At 42.0% G+C, this 17,177-nt stretch overlaps 1 pseudogene; it reads left to right on the top strand.

Moving 5' to 3' along the window:
- LOC8050819 overlaps window positions 1-17,177 on the top strand; it is a 177,295-nt pseudogene that overhangs the window by 13,249 nt on the left and 146,869 nt on the right.

Below are 17,177 nucleotides of genomic sequence, written 5' to 3'. Positions count from 1 at the left end.
CATATAGCCTGAGTGTCTCTCTCCTAAAAGATCAATGTGCCCTGCCATTACTCGAAGTGCGTCGAACCATTTTCACTCTGTGCCTAATTCACAAGTTCTATTATAGCAATCGTTTTTCAAGCGTTACTTTCCTTAAACCTCCTAATAGATCATCTCATCGAACCACTAACAGTAAGAGTTTTCAACACCTCACTGGGTCAACCAACGCGTTTATTAACTCAGTTGTACCACGTGGCATCCGCGCATGGAACGACCTTCCCGAATCCATAGTCACCATTGCCGAGACTACACTGTTCCGTGCCAAACTTGAATCTTACTTTCTAACCAATGCGCTTCCGATAAATTCTGTTTCTGTGTAACTTGACAACTTTTTATATTAGTCCAGTGTTTTTTGTTATTGTTTTTATTTTTCTAAATTTGTACTTAGCTGGGTTTTTATTGTATCCTGTGCCTACATGACAACTTTGTGTGAGACTGTATGTGCGTTTGTTCGATTTTCTCTTCTGAATTTATGTGTATAATACCCCCCTTACTCAATGCTCTGAAAAAAAGCCTGTAAGGTATTGCGAATAAAAAAAAAATGTCTACGTCCTCCCTCTTTCGACACCGCGCAGCCACGGTCGATGTCGGCTGAGCTGAAAACTCCTTGTTTTCACGCCCAGATAATAGGACCTGCAATTGTACTTAACTTCACTCGCTACTATTTGGGACTCTTTCAATTTATCATCCCGTCCGGGATCTGTATGACGATCAATCGCAGAAAGACCTGAGAAACCAAGTGTCAGACGTTTGTAGGAGTGTTTGGTCACGACGGCCTGATCGTTAGTTGTGATTTATGTGTTTCGACGTCCATAACCTTTTTCTCAGGGTGGATTAAAATTATCCGAGCATCCTGATATTTTTATCCAATCTTTTTTGTCGTATTGTTTGTACGTATGAGCTTCAAGAATTGTGCACGATTCAACAAACACGCAACTTTTATTTTTTGTAGTCTTCTTCATTATTTTACTTCTCAGTGTCTTAGGCTTTTTGTTTCATAACCAGCACATTTGCATCCGTTTGCTTCTTTAAATATCGTGTTCCTTCTTTTTTAAGGTTATTAACATTATCGCTGGGAAAGATAGCACGTTAATAATCTCAATCATAAGGATGTCGAATAGACACAGTAAAGGATGCAAGCGGCGTGTATTATCCATTTTACACCTGCAGAAGGGTTAACCACCGATACAAGTGTTAAACGACGATAGTGTGCTCACAAAATGCTCTGTTTGCCAAGAATGTGACCACTTTGTAGGGCATTGCCTTTTAGCGCCATTTCTGTTTGTTACATGTCGCATAGAGGTGGGAGTGTGTGTGTGAGGGGGGGGGGGGCTTAGTTTTTTAACACGTTCGACGCATTTACTGCTAATAAGAAGGACTATTGTGGCTATTGTAGGGTTGTAAAGTTTTGAAACGACCAAGTTTAGAAACAAGCCGTCGTTGCATGCTCAACTCTCTACGCGGGGTAGGGGTTCAAATTGTCCGAGATTTATACCCAGCCTTCAGTAAAGCAACGTTGAGCTGACGTACAGGGCTAATTACACTTGTCCATAACACTGGAGCGCGTGGCTTTCTCAAACGAGCGCTGGACCGGTGGCGTTCGCGGACACTGATTTAGTCATGTATTTCAACGTGCAGCTCTTCGCTGGAGGGGTGTCATGCCTGCGGTGTCACGCTGGAAACTGCTATCATACCTTTTGCGAACGTCAAAAATCCCAATCAATAGAAAAGAAAAATAAAACCCGTGGGTTCAACAACAAAGTCACCACCAAGAAAAGAAACAAGATTGCAACAGTCTGCCTTCAAAGGTATTCACCGTGAATTTTACCAAGGCGGCGCAGTGTGAGCCGGCGGCTCCCGATGAAGCGGCAAGGACACCCCTCGAGCGCGCTGTTCTATATGTTGCCCGACGTGACTAGATTAGTTGCTGCGAATGCCACCAGCTGAGAGCTCGCGAGAGAAAGCAGCACGCTCCCGCGTTTTCAACAAGGGTGATTACCACCGTTCAGTGTTGTATGCGTTACCAAAAACAAAACAGAAATGATATAATTTGCTCAATAATTGCAAGTAAAAGGAACGCATTACCGATCTACGTCATGGACAAAAAAAGTTACCGTTACGGAAAAAAAAGTAAGGCTAATTTTTATTTATAAATTGATGGTAAGTGTTGCTTTTTTTGTGTTTTTCGTCGACAGCGTTTTTCGAGACTTCGACAAATGGCGTGGGCGTTGGATATTTTCGTAAGTGAAACCTTACGTAAGTGTAACCAAGTGCATAGGAAAGGCAGGCATGATTTGATGGTATCTGGAATGAGTGCAATCACCAATGACTTGGCGCATATACTTCGTTTCATCGTAAGTCCAGACGAAGCCGACGCTACGAGCTAAGTGGTACCAATCAGGTACTATCAAAAGCGCAAGTCACTCGGCTCTTTTTTTATGATTAGTGTAGCGAAGATAGAAGAGGTACAGAAACACGGCAACAACCATGATGGCGCCCTTCTCGCTCTCCCTGATTGGTAAATTTGCCCGTAGCGTCCGCTGCGTCCACACGTCAAGATAAAACGAAGTATAGAAATACGAAAAGAAATGTAAATGTACTCTATTTTCAGAGTTTGGGAACATGTAATGAGCAACGTAACTACTTTACGCCCATTACTTGAAATAAATAACGTAAGTAACCCGTTACTGTAAAAAAAAAAAATAAAAAAGTAAGGAGCACGTTACCACGTTACCGAAAAAAGTCACGCGTTACCGGTAACGACGTTACTTTTAACGCGTCACCGCCGAAACTGTAGCTGTACGTATTTCGAGAACGCAAATTGCAAAATACTTTGATATGATGTCCTAATCCGTCAAGACCGGCGATGATTGGATTTGAAAACGAAACAATACAGATATCGAACTTCGCACGCCAACTTCCTTCAAATAACAGAGACCACTCAAGCAGGTTGACTTTACCTGGGGGCCCGTTACAGTTTGGAACTGCATCCAAGTGAACCTTTCGGTAATAATTTTTAGTAACCAAATCCAGGGGGGACACGGAAGGAAAGTAGACAGTGTTAGCAGGCTGATCATTTACGGCCCCATCCACCCCGGTCTTAAAATGGGCATTTTCGATTGGCTCCATCGGCTTCCGGAGCAAATATCCGATCGGACAGCAGTTGGGCGCATCCTGCGGCTCGAAACATGTCCGATTGATTATGTTCGGAAAAAAGTAAAAGAAACACATTCAACCGCGAATTCGGCAGCTTACTGGTGCCGTTCGAGCACTGCGCCTCGATCGCTCCAGGGCGCTTGGAACTTCGGTCGCATTCGGAATTGCCCTTGGACGCCGAAGTCGATTGGATGTGAGGTCGACAATGGCGGGGATGGTAAGTGTCGGATGAAAAGGGAACCGCCCTTTGCGTGTTTCTGGGACGGATGGACGACGTTCTATTGTGGAATCATATCAGAGCGATTATTATTGTTTTTTTATCATCACGATGTACATTTGTTCCGCTATTGTTGAGATGATTTTGTTCCTGGTATCCGGATTACAGCTCTTCTTCAGTATTTATGAAAGCAGAAAACTTTTTTTCAATGAATTTAGTGACTTCAAGTGTATTTTTAAGGATTAACGAAAAATCGATATAACTTATTCGGAGTTTTTAATGGATGACGCCTCAGAAACAAGTTTCAGCGAACGAAGGTTATTACGAAATTTCTTATAAAATTTAATCCCGCCAAGTGGTTTAGAGTAATTATGAACTTTTCTTTTTAGGAACGCCAGGGAACACTAAGTGATTTACCCAATCCCCGAAAATTCTAATTCTTTTTTTAATCCGCGTTTTCGAGTACGCGTCTCAATGTAATAAACCCCGCGGCCGCTGAAGGTGCAGCGAAGCTTGCCTGAATAGTTACGCCACCCTTAGTATCTTTATAAAAACAACTCAAAAGTTGCTCTCGCATATTTGTGTTTCCTCGTCTATGTAGTTGATAAAGCCATATTTCGCATATAAATTTTGATTTTGCAAATTTCAAGATAACCTCTGCTTTATCAGCTGCACTTATTTTAATTTTCGTGATTGCGTAGATTTTTGTCTTTAAAAGAAACCTGCTGCGAAGTGGGGATGGAAATAATAAATATTTGCTTCAACCTTATTTTAAGCGGAGTTGTTTTTTTGTTTTTTTTTTGCTTTTTTAGTCCTTTTTTTTACCGGCAAATGGCGCAATCTCGTTGGCAACAAAGCGATAGCAGATGTCCAGCCCTAGCCACGCCTAGCGCTTCTCAAAATCCCTGCCAAACGCGTTAAAAGACTTCAGAAAGGACTCCTTTAAGGAATCGGCGAATCTGCGCGCGATCTCGCGCTTACAGCGTCCGCTGGTTCTCCGATCATTTAAAAATGTTCGTTCCGAACGTCCTTATCTGACAGGGGTCTGAAGTTGCCAGTTTCTTTAGTTTTATTCCACCGGTCACTGGTCGCATGGTTGGCATCTCGTTGTTATTTTGAGGTATCTACAGACAATAATCTAACTATAAAACGGTATTGTTGAAACAACCAGATGGATGTCGACCAAAGTTCAGTAGCAGTCTTTCCCGTCTAGCTTTTCTTTATCGGGGATAGGTATACAAAATTGGCCCGAGCGCAATGGATAGCAATTAAACATCAAGAAAAAAGTGTCCAGAGGTGAAATAATTATCATACGCGAGCTCGAGAAAAAAAGAGGGACTGAAAAATAAAAAAAAAAAGTACAGCAAATGTGCCAGGAAAGTGACGCGGTGTGCGTGTTCCTCCATTTTTTTTAGGCGATGTGTGTGTGTGCGCTTATTATTTAATTTTATCCTCTCCGAGTCTCTGGTTTTTCATTTATAAAATAAATGAGAACAAGTTATTACTATCCGTAATAAAAAGAAAAACAGAAAAATACGCCTGGCTGACGTTGGTACTCACAAGTGGAACCAGATGCAACAAAAACATTGTGGGTTCGAATCCCGCCTCATATTCGTCAAAGTGCATTAAAGAAAATAATTGCTTTACGAAGTAAAATCCTTTGAGACATTCGGCGACCTTTAATTCGGATTATATGTCATGTTTTTTAATCACTCTCATTCCACGCATGACGTCATGCTTCACGTAAGCGTTGTGAGTTGTTCGAAATTCCTGCACGAGGTCATGTGGCTCTAACGTCATGACCTCGTGACGTCAGAATCAGAATTTCCGCGTCACGCCATTAACGCCGGCGTTTTTTGCGACAGGAGCTTCTTAACGCTATGGTGTCAAAAATTGAAAGGTTTTTTTGAGGAAACAGCAATAAGCATATCCTGCAGATATGAACCTGTGGTCAATAATTTATTTATGCGCGTTTTCTTTTTTGACTGGATAGGGTTTAGGAATGTTTTGTAGATGGCTGTATAGGTAACGGGTCTTTATGCGAAGATATTCAAGAATTCTTAAAATAAGATGTTTGAGACAAGAATCTTATTCCTCGAACTAACTGCCAGCCGCGGCAGACATTAGGGATTAAAAAAGATAATATTAATAATTGAAAACAATTTGCTAAAACTTGCTAAAGAACGTTTTAATAAGTGAAGATAAACAAATGGTTCCGATTATAAACCTGCTGAGCATAGTCAAAAACCACTAAATAAACTCATATCAGAAAGATATAAGACGAACATTTCTAAAACCCAAGACGGAGGCTAGGAAGAGAGGATAAACGCAAGACGTCTCAAACACAGCTACTAAGTTTTATTCAGGACACTCATTTCATACCCGTCATCTCCACACCGCCCTCCAATCGCACACGCCTCCATGGTTCGCCACAGTTCACACGCGTCTACAAAAGATGGTCATAGGGTTTCCAGGAAAGGAAAAGACCACACCCTTAGTACACAGACGCCCATTTTTTCAATAGTTCAAAACTACCCAATGGCGAAGGTCCAGTTCCAACCCCCTACAAAACCTCCCACACGCTTAAAAAAAGCAAAAAGAAAAAAGAACTGCAGATTACAATTGTAAACACTTTTTTTTTTGTTTCACCGTCGATCGCCACTGATGGCTAGCTTATACACTTAATTTCCAACGGAAGCTATTCTAACTGTCTCCTGGTATAATCTTTTCATACAAGTGTTCTTTTTGAATAAAACGGCTGTACTATCCCACTCAGCCACACAATTTCCACACTCTTCAAGATGTTTAGCGACTTCAGAGTTCCGCGAATTATTTTTAACAGCTTTCTTGTGCTCACTCCACCTATCATTTACGCACCTCTTGGGTTGTGGTATTTTTAAATGCCTTTCTCGCCACTGTTATGTACATGACCGGGCTGCGGAGCAGTCAAGCTGCTTGGACATCTCTTTTCCTCAGCTCCCACCATGCCTTTACATGGTAAATAAAGGTATTATTTTTCACCTGGATATCATAAACAGCGCCTTCGGGGCAGTCGACTGAAGCATCTCTGCTTTCTTTTTTTTTTCTAATAACTTATTAGTCTTCCCAAAAAGGCATCAGCTTCTTCAACCTAAACGCAGTCGTGAAAAGCACTTTAACATCGAACCTTCCCGCGATAGACATCAGGTTGTGGGACACACCATGAAAAATCGGAAGACACACTGCCCTGTCACTCTGAGTGTTTTGCCTCTTTGTTATCCCACTGGTTTTCAGCACCAATCTTCTCGCTACCCCTTTCACCATGCTGTCACTGTTACCCGCTTCCTTAAAAGCCCCTAAAACGAAAAAAAGAGAAAAAAGACTGTTTCTTCTTAAAGAGTCTGATTGGGACACGCGTTTCAAGAAATAAATTTTACGCAAGAAGAGTTTTTTTTAGCAATATTGATGGCGAGAGATTTATTTGAAATTCTGCGCGCAAATTCCATGACGTCACAAAATTGTCATTCACTCAACGAGATGGTAATTCGCTCTTTCCACCTCAGTGTGAAGGCGAAGCCGATCCATCTCTCCTCCACCTGCCCGAAATGCCGAGAGAGAGACAAGTGGAAAGGAGGTGACTACCGACTAAATTGCGTTTCACGCCGTTGATATTGCCCTAAATTATTATTTTTATGTAAACTTAATTTTTTGACAAGCGTGTCCCAGCCAAACAATTTGCCTAGCTGTGTTTGGAGATTTATGTTTGTCCTTTGTCCCTCTAGTTCCCCTTCTCCAGGGATTACTTTCGTCGTTAAAAACAGATTTTTCTTTTCTTTTCAGGGGCCCTTTAAGCCGAGGCACTTGGTTACCTGCTGAACCTCGTCCCGTATGAGAACAAGATTTTCTGACGCCGCTATTCAACAGAAACATGACCATTCCTCTTTTGCTTAATCTAGAACGGCAACCCTTAAATCGCAACAAGAGTTTTGCCGCCATATTTTCCGTAATCCCAACATTGTTCTTCACGCACATACATCCTGATATCCAAGTACTGTATCCAACTCATACGCGGTTCTGCACACGTAATCCCCAATTTCGATGCTGTAGAAGTGATCATGTCTTTTATACATTACGGGTAGAACCAGCTGTACGATGAGGAAAGGAGAAACAGAAAAAGCAAGCGACCGCTGGCTGTTTTCCTTTCCTCATTGTTCAGCTGGTTCCACCCATAATGTATAATAACATATTAGCTCAACTCATCTCTCTAGCAGGTCTATTATCCTCGGTAGCAGACCCTTCTCTCTTGAAAATACCAAAATATCGTCCACGAATTTTTTACTTAACACTGAACCTCCTGCATGGATTGTAATATTCGACTTCTCTTCAAATTCAACTGGTTCAGATACAACTCTCACAGCTCTGGCGTTATTGATGTACCGATATAGACACCTTCGTTTTGGGTATAATCACAAGGCGAGTAGCATTTTACACTGAAAAAAAAGAAGTTAAATTTTGACACGTTTTTAGATTTCAATTTTCTAATGAAGGTCATCTCTGTGTTTCCTATCATCATACCACGGAGGTGAGCTGATAGGTTCGCGTCTCGCCCACTGGGCACCAGTACCATTAGCGCAAAGATGCGTCCCAATAAAAAATTGAAAAAATACGTGTCCAAATTGAGCGTTTTTAATGCTGTAAATTGGTGTACCTGACTTATATATTTCTAAATTAGGTTGATATAGTTGTTTTCGATCATGCTCAGCAGGGTTCGAGTAGAAATCTCATGTTTACCTTCACTTACAAAAACGTTGTTAGGAAATTTTATCTAATGATTTAACTGATTGGTATGTTTCTCGCAATCTCCGATGTCCACCGTGCTTAGCCGTTTGTTCCAAAAAGGAGCTTCTGTTTTTTTCTCTGAAACTTGCGAAAGTTTCAGCGAAACCTGCGAAACGACGAATAATTTCGCTACGTGACGAGAGAGCAATCAACCCCAACAAAAAACAGTTGGTAGTGGTCGGTAAACATTATCTAAATAAAAGTTATATACTGATTATTTTATAATTTTTTTTTACAAACATACACTTCTTAATTTAAAAACAAAAAATTACTATATAGAGCTGTAGAGAGCGGGAAATTAGGTGACGACAAAATATTCTCGGTGTCTCTGCTGCAGGTGAGCAATTTGGACAACCTGGCTCACTGCTTCTTTTTTCACTCGTTCCTCACGCGCCATCTTTCGTAAAAGAAACGAATATCTGTAGGCGAAGTCAACAATTATCATCCTTCACAATGTTCTGTGAACACAACATATACGGCTCCGAGGCAACGGAGCTCCCAAACTACTCAGCACTGCGCGACGCGGCTCTTTAACTTAGTGCATGCAGAAGTGCGCGCCGACTATTTGGTAACACAGTCTCGTGTACAGCTGAGGGCTAAGCCTCCTTGTACCGGCATCCATTAAGGAGTGTTGCCCGGTCCTAATCTCCTTGAGCCTCAACACTCGATTTGAAAGGGCTGCGGTTGCTAAGATGGGAAGTGCGTGGAATGCATACACCTTGCGAGCTGTTTCGCCGAATTTGCCCGAGAGAAGAACTTTGTGAAATTCCCCGAGGGCTTCCGTAGTCGGTGCTGCCAGCTGTTAGTGATTAGAGTAATTATATTTCTCCATGTACAATTATCTTAGTACCTCCATGGTTACGTATTAATCCACGCTTGCTTGGGTTTGCTTCAACGTTTCGTGGAGGATTGCTTCAATGGTTTTATGGAGATACGGTATTACAAGCGGTCTCTTATTTTGTCTTTCCCTCCAGGTCCCAACTTCGGTTTTATTGAGCGTTGCGGAGGGTTTGTTAAAGAAACTCAACGGAGAACCTTGTCCCCGGAGGGAAAGGCCAAATAAGAGATCGCTTTTAGTACCGTATCTCCATAAAATTTCACACGACTTGAAGAAAGTTGCCTTGAGGTACGATGTGCCATTGGCGTTTTTCGCTCCGTGTAAGCTGGCGCAACTATGCGCGAGAGTTGCCGATAAGAAGGACAAAGGCCCCGCTTGCTCGGCGAAGCATGAGAATCAATATGTTGTTTGCAAGGTTTGAGTTGTTTACACGATTCCATTAACGTGTGGGAAAGCCTACGTCGGTCAGACGGGCAGATTTGTTAATCACAGACTGCGGGAGCATGACTTGTCGTTGCGATCAGTGGTGGGAGCTGTAGGGGGGCATTTGCCATTGCATTTTCATGGATGTGGGTGCGAACCTATCTTCAGTAAGACTGGTATCATTGGCAAAGGAAGGGACAGAGTGAATAAAGAAATTTTAGAGGCGCATACAATTATCAAAGCAGGCGCAAACTGTGTAAGCCAAACGTCACTGAGCCTGAGTAGCAAGGAGATTATTTTTTGGACACGTGGTGAATGTATCATGTGACGTGGGCGGAGTTGCTGTTTTCTTTGTTTTGTTTTGATGTGATAAAATTTGGTTGAGATTCAGCGCTTGCCCTGTTTGCACTTCCTTTAGTCCCCGTTTACTGTGCGCTGTTTGCCTTTTCGTCAAAGTATCCACTTTTTGTGTTAACAATAAGCTGGTTTTGTTTTATAACTGTTAATTTGCTTCAAATATAATCTTGCCCTTTTTCTAGTTTTGGCAAGATCACAATAATTTTGAGCAGCTGTTCCACTTGGCGCTCTGTGAATGGCCCAGGATTGGACTCGACATATCCGGACATCATTAGTAGCCGCGTAACTACATACGCTTCAACAGCACATTGAAATAGCAAGGTTTCACAGATGGCATGAATAGACACATACAAGATGGTGCTGGGGCACGGCAGAGACAAGTAACTTTGTTTTGAACGGTAGTTAACGTCATAATAAGAGAAACCCACCTGAGGTAAAAGGAAGCGTAAGCGATCGAAGCACTTCATGTTGACACAGCCCTGTCCAGGCAGTGACTGAAGGATCTTTTTGCAGGTTCATCTTTTCTTCTGCATTGTAGTCAAAGGCCGTGCCCGCTTTTGGTCCCCTGGTGTCAAAGTTCATGCCAATCAGCGGAAGCTGATAGGCATCAGATGTAGGCAGTCGTTGGAGGTCGAGTGGTGGGGGAAGGCCGATATCATCCAGGTTGCCGATAATGCCGATGTCATTCAGGTCTGTTGTAGGCAGAAGGATTGCTATGCCGTCTTGTATGTTCCAGGCAGCGAAGAAAACCTGAAGTACAAGGAAGCGTAAGAGATCAAAGCACTTCATGTCAGCACCAAGCCCGTGCATTCGCCGGAAATCCAAAAGCCAGGCATCCGAAATGTGGGCATCTGAAATTCGGGGACTGCAAAGCACACGCCCCGCTCTTGTCACTATATCAGTCGCTATAAATGTGATCAGAGTGTGAATTGTGACCCGAGGCTTCCTAGCTTGATTCGAATTTCCCTTTATCTGCGAGCAACTCTGTGCACCTTGAGTCGCTTATTCAGGCCGGTTCATTTGCCTTAGAGATAAGGTGGTTGGTTTGTGCCTTACTTCAGGCAGCCAGATAATGAGAATGGAACACGAAACACAGAGCTGAATAAGGAAGGTAACTTTAGTTTTATCCGGGGATTGTTTCCCGAAAATTTTGATTATTTATCGACCCAACTACCTCAGAGTCGTTAGAAATTCCAACGGACTCGATGCTCGTGAAGGGGCAATCATCCACGAAGGTTCTTTTATCCGTGTATACTCCATTACTCCGCCACAGATTGTGGCATCTTTAATGACTTCCCCCGTATCCTTCCGGCAGCAATACCCTATTTAATAGAGTGCCGTTTTGAAATCCTGATGATGTGTGTTGTTACCACAATGCCGCATCGCAAACACTGCAAAGGAGCGCGGGGTGTGCTTATGCGGTAATGGTGTTTGTGCATAAAGCAGAAATAAACACGAATTTCTTTTCGCATTGACGTGCTACGACGGCGAGAAAAGATGGTTGTTTTTTGTTTTTTTTTTTCAAGAGAGAAAGGGGGGGGGGGGGGGTACTACCGAAATTGCGCTAGTTAAATGTACAGGATCAGATAGTAGTATGGGTTCTCTTTTTTTCTTTTTTTTTTCATGTCTTGAACAATGTCTGCGGTTAAGGCTTGCCGCAGCTGATGTTCAGACCACTGAGAGAGTTACTTTAAGTATTTATAATTTTGTGCTCGATATTAATCAGCTAAAGATGACATAGTGGAATCGTACAGAGTTTAAAAAAAGTGTCATTCCCTTGGACATGTTAGCTATTTTTGATTTAGAACCACGGCGTTTTTATCCTGCTGGAAGTGCTATCTTGTAGAAAGAATACAAAAGCGGAGCCATGCAAATGTCCAATATTGTCGTTCTCGATTTGTTTGGTACAGACGGTTGATTGTTCTGCGAGGGAGTAATTTTAATGGGTCCTGCAACGTTGTCTCGAACTGCGTCACCAGTGCATCGCCCACCAAAAAATGTGCCGTCTTAATTATTTTTTATGTTGCACAAAATGCTTCGTTAAGAAAGTACAGTCAGGGATCGTCAGTATGGACCCCGTAAATATAGATACCCCGTTATGTTGACAGCATTGTCGGGGCGGACTGCTCAAATACATTAAATGTTTTTTTTTTTTTTTATCATTACGGAACACGTAATATGTAAGCTTCTTTTGCGGTACGGAGATATTCATAAAAACAAAACATCATCGTATTGGAATATGCATTTTATAGTTAGATATTAAAAATGATATGAATTTATTATATAAATCTTGAGTCGGTTGGAATTTACACTGCATCGTTAGTAAGGGACAACAGTAGCTTGATTGCAGTAAGTGCAAAAATATTCTTAATGAAAGGTAAGAATAAACAAAACGCATATCCACAATTAGAAAAAAAAATATGTGGACACAAGACGCTTTTAGTGTATTCGGTGTTTTTGGTTTGGTAATATCCGTTCAGATGAAAAAGTATATTGTAACACACCCTTTGTTCTTGCGGATGACGTTTCGGATATTGTTCTTCTTTCGACAACGTTGTTTTCTTTGCGCGCACGCAGACATAACTACAAACGAGACGTGATCCGATACACGCAGTCATACGTATATTGCTTTCGATGCAGTTTTATCGCAGTATGTAAACATGGCTCAGAGGAGACGACAAGAATTACCTCGCAAGGGCAACAGTTTCAATAGTTCGCGGTACGTAAGAACCCGCATTATGATTGCCCCGTGGGTTTTCTTAGCTAGATTAGAATAAATTTTGCTCTTCGCTTTCATGCGCCCCCGAAAAACCGAGGATTCTGCGGAAATTTCGAAAATTACATTCTTCTTGAGTATGCAAGGTGCTTAAAGCAAAAACAGAAGTTTTTTTTTTTTTTTTTGCGTTATTTGGCGTCGTTTTGAAGGATGGAATAACTGAGCGCTCGTTGATCTCGGTTCTCGGTGTCTCAAGTCGTTGTCACTTTTTCTATTTCTTTCTTTCTTACAGCACCTCCAGAGCCTCCGGTGATTCGGGATGGCGCGGGCAATGAACTTCGAAGCACCACCGGTCCCTACAACGAAGGGAGAAGTCTGGCACTGCTCTGTGTAGTATAGGGGGGTAAGTAGCCGCAAACAATGTTTTGCGATCAATTTTTTTTTTTTTCTTACGTAAATTTTGTTTTTGAACTAGAAAAAAAGATATGCATCTTTTCTCTTTTTAGGGGAGGGGGCGGGGTGGTTGAGGAAGGAGTTGTAGATTACACTTGTTTTTTCGCTGATGGTGAAGAATAGAGGTTGGGTGAAAGGGAAAGAAGCGCAACCACGGCTGAGATTTTTTTTTGTTCCATGATCTTTTGGTGAGCAAAGTGGCGAAGGTGCGTCTCTGGCATTCTATTTCTATAGTGCTGTTAATATACGGGGCGTTCACGAGAAAATAAAACCGTGTTTTTTGGCACGGGCAAATAAAAATATGCGTCGCAAAAGGCTCAAACTCCGTGAGATTGAAATATAGAACGCAAAAATTTGAGAACAGGCGTTATCTGGATCAAAATTTTAATGAGAAAGATGAAATTTCTTAATGAGCCGTCATCAGCCTAGGCTTCATAGCGCCAAAGTAAAGAATGACAATGTGGGTGCCTGTAGCATCTATTTCGGTGGGGAAAAAATAGATATAAAAAAAATTGTCAGTAAGCAATGAAGCAATATTCTCTTTTTTGTTAACGAGTATTTTCATTCATATAAATTCCACATGCGTTCACAATGTCAGTTCTGGTTTTGACGATATTAGGCTTAAGTGGACATTGTATAAACGATAATTTTTTTTTTCTTTGCCAATTATTTTTAAATTTAAATCCCGTTATGGCCTCAAACTTTTGCATTTTATTCCAAACACTAGTCTCACATTGTCAGAGTTTGAGCTTTTTGTGAAGCATAGTTAATGATGATGGCAACAATACCATAGCCGGTGATGATGACAACAAAAGACTTGGTTCTGGTGTGAAATTGATCGGTTTCTGAAATCAACTGTTTTAGAAAGATGCATTAGTATTCACAACGAGATTTAAATGCATAAATACATGTTTATCGCGCGTAATTGTGTGTCTAAATAGTGCAAGAAAAATAAAATTTTATGATGATGATGGCAAATTGCAGCAATCGGTTGCTGGATGTGAACGCGGGCGGCCCGTGTTGCTGGCGTTGCGACGTCGTTTCTGGGCGAAGTCGTCCCATATAAAGCGGGCCTAAGTGGCGTGAGGGCCATGAGTGCGTGAGGGCCGTGAGGGCGGTGAGTGCGTGAGGGGCGTGAGGGCCATGAGTGAATGAGGGGCGTGAGGGCGGTGATTGGCGCGAGGGCCATGAGTGCGTGAGGGGCGTGAGGGGCATGAGTACGTGATGCCCGTGAGGGCGGTGAGGGGCGTGAGGGCCATGAGTGCGACAGGGCCATGAGGGCGGTGAGTGCGTGAGGGCTGTGAGGTTCAGTGAGGTTGAGTGAAGGGCTGAAGGTGAGTGTGACTGTGAGGTTGACGGTGAGTGAGGGGTTTAGGTGAGTGTGGCTGTGAGGGTGAGGGTGAGTGAGGGCGACCTAAAATGCGAACCTTTGCTCAGCAAGTTCAATACATCTCCTCGAGACTCGGCTTGTTTGACATTTCGAAACACTGGCAAACAAGGGCAGTAATTTAGTCATCCAGTTCAGAAAGGTCGGGATGTCAAAGTATATGAAAAAAAAAGTTGGGCAAATAGGGCAATACATGTTCGCATACATGATTATGGCTATATGACTTTACTTACCCAAATCTTGCTATGGTAATATCTGGAATTTCTGTGGGGAACTCCCGAGAAGATCATCATACGTAGGGCAAAGCTTCGGTCGGAAACTCCCGCGGTAATCCTGTACGTACCGATACCCAAACTACGATTTCGGACGACAACGTCACTAGTTGTTGTTATGGTTCTGTAATCGCTTATGCCAGCCAATGGGAGTGAGGTACGACGTGCGATGATCTCTGCTCCGTCTGTGGTGATACTGCAAAGGCCATCAAAGTTTTATATGCAAGAAGTCAACAAAATTTAATAAATTTACTGGCTACACAAGGCACGCCAAATTTGGCTTATGATGGTCACGTCACCACGTCAATTGATGCAGCCGCATAGACCATTGCGTAGCCTACGTTTTTGGAGGCACCACTGTCACGCTGACGATATCAGCTAAAGTTGGCAGGTGATGCCCTTACCCGCCTAATTTGAAGGACGTGGGCTGATTTTTCCTCAGCGCGGCCACGTGCTTAATCATCCCCTATAACATATTTATACGCCAAAATGTTTATATTGTAAGAAAGTTATAATTGGATGGTACCTTTCTTGTGTTGGTGACATAACTATTCCTCTGTGGGGCTGTTAATATTTAGAAGTAGGTTAATTGTGAACAGAAATTCAGGGCGCAAATAGCTGATGATGGTTGAGCATTATATAATGAAATCCACAGAATAAGAAGAATGAGGAACGACAGAGGCAGAGCTGTTTTTGAGACTTCTGTATCATGCCATCTCTCATTCTGGTTTTTCTGGGGTTTAGTGCATTATTCTACTTCTCCATTTTTGTATACCCTGCGCCAGTATGGTCGTAATATTTCTTGACCACCCAGCATTCAAAGTCGACCGATATTTCTTTATTGACATTGCTTTCTGTTTTTTTTTTTTCCGCAGACGAGTTCAAGATTTCGCTTCAGCTTGGAACCAAGTTGAACCTGGAGAACATCCAGGAGAACAACGACGTATACCTGGACTGCCGAGTGGACGCCTACCCAGCCGTGGACGAAGTCAGCTGGCAGTTCAAAGGCCAGGACTTGCAGGCCTATGAGAACCTCCTCGTCAGCAAGAACTTTCTGGTGATCCAGCGGGTGCAGACGCACCACTCTGGCTTCTACTCCTGCAGTGCCGAAAACGCCCAGCGCCGCACACAGGGAGACAGGCTGCAGCTACGCGTGCAACGTGAGTTGGATTCCCTTTCAGCTAATGTCTTTCACTTGCAAGAGCTTGTTGCCATGCAAGCTTAGGAAATAAGAGGTATTTAAAACTCTCAAACGGATTCTGATGCCCTGCGCGTTCAGTGAACTTCCTTAAGATATCCGAATATGATGAGGTGTAAAACCAACGGTTAGAAAAGGACAAAAAGTGAGTCATTTCCTCTAGAGGTAGCAAGTGGAAACAGTGGAGATAAGCGAAATTTGGTCTCACCTTACAAACAAGCCTTGTGAATGGGCGCGAGTTTTCTTTTAGCAATATACTTTTTTTTCAGCCGAAAATCAGTGCCTTACCTTAAAGTCATTAAGAATAACGCGGATACCCATGACGTTACAAACTGAAGCAGTGTCTGAAATATGCTGGACACGTCTTGCTCGACTAGTCCAGCTGAAACAATAGCAATGTTCAGTAAGAAAATAGGTATAATAGGTTCGGTAGCTCATGAAATTTTAAACGTGCTACATCGGATGGATTTTGCTCTTGCAAAGTGCCTGCGATAAAACGTTTTGAGCTTATTTTGACTTAATGATGGGGAAAATTGAAAGAGCTTATATTCGCCGTCTACTACTAAGTTTACGACAGGTTTTCTTAGTTTTATTTCTGTCCACTTTAGGTGTCGGCGAAGTCCTGATATCGCGTGCCTGCGTCGACTGCATGATTTTTTTTTTCTCATAGCCTATACGTTTTTCGACTGACAATAATTTTGGATTACTCGTTCGTTTTTTTTTTTGTATTAAAGATATTTTCGGCATGGCTAGGTAATTAATTTTATTTCTGTTAAATTATTCAGACATGCATAAAAAATACAGGAAGTTTTTGGAGAGCTAGATTAATCCTCTCTAGTGGGTTACGCATACCTCAGCAACTTCATTTTAGTTTTAAACCTTAATATCACGCGGATGAGATTGATTTGATTTGTATCGGCGTGGTTAAATGCGGACCCTATGTGATTGCTGTCACTATAGACAGCTGAGTCACTTGTTCCACCATAGTTTAAATGTGAACAATTGAGGCACTTGTAGAAACAACTTGCTATTCAGTTTGTTCAGGAAGAAAATTACGTTTATTTTTTTTCATTCAATTAAACTGTAATGTTATAATTCGATTATATTTTACAAACATAAGTGTAGTAATTCTTGCAGGATATTTATAATGTAACAGATACTTTAAAACTAGGAAGCTGATTGTTTCAGGTAAAGTGTTATTGTGGTTGTGTATCTTACTCGTCAGACTCTTAAGCCTTAAATATAGCTTCTCGTAATTAAAAAAAAAAAAAAAATCGACGGAAGTTGCAAGATTGCAATTTCA

Source organism: Ixodes scapularis, unplaced genomic scaffold (genome assembly GCF_016920785.2).
Source record: "Ixodes scapularis isolate PalLabHiFi unplaced genomic scaffold, ASM1692078v2 PGA_scaffold5__190_contigs__length_132052651, whole genome shotgun sequence".
NCBI lineage: Eukaryota > Metazoa > Arthropoda > Arachnida > Ixodida > Ixodidae > Ixodes > Ixodes scapularis.
The sequence above is the reverse complement of the archived record's forward strand: the minus strand, read 5'-3'. Positions and strand labels throughout refer to the sequence as shown.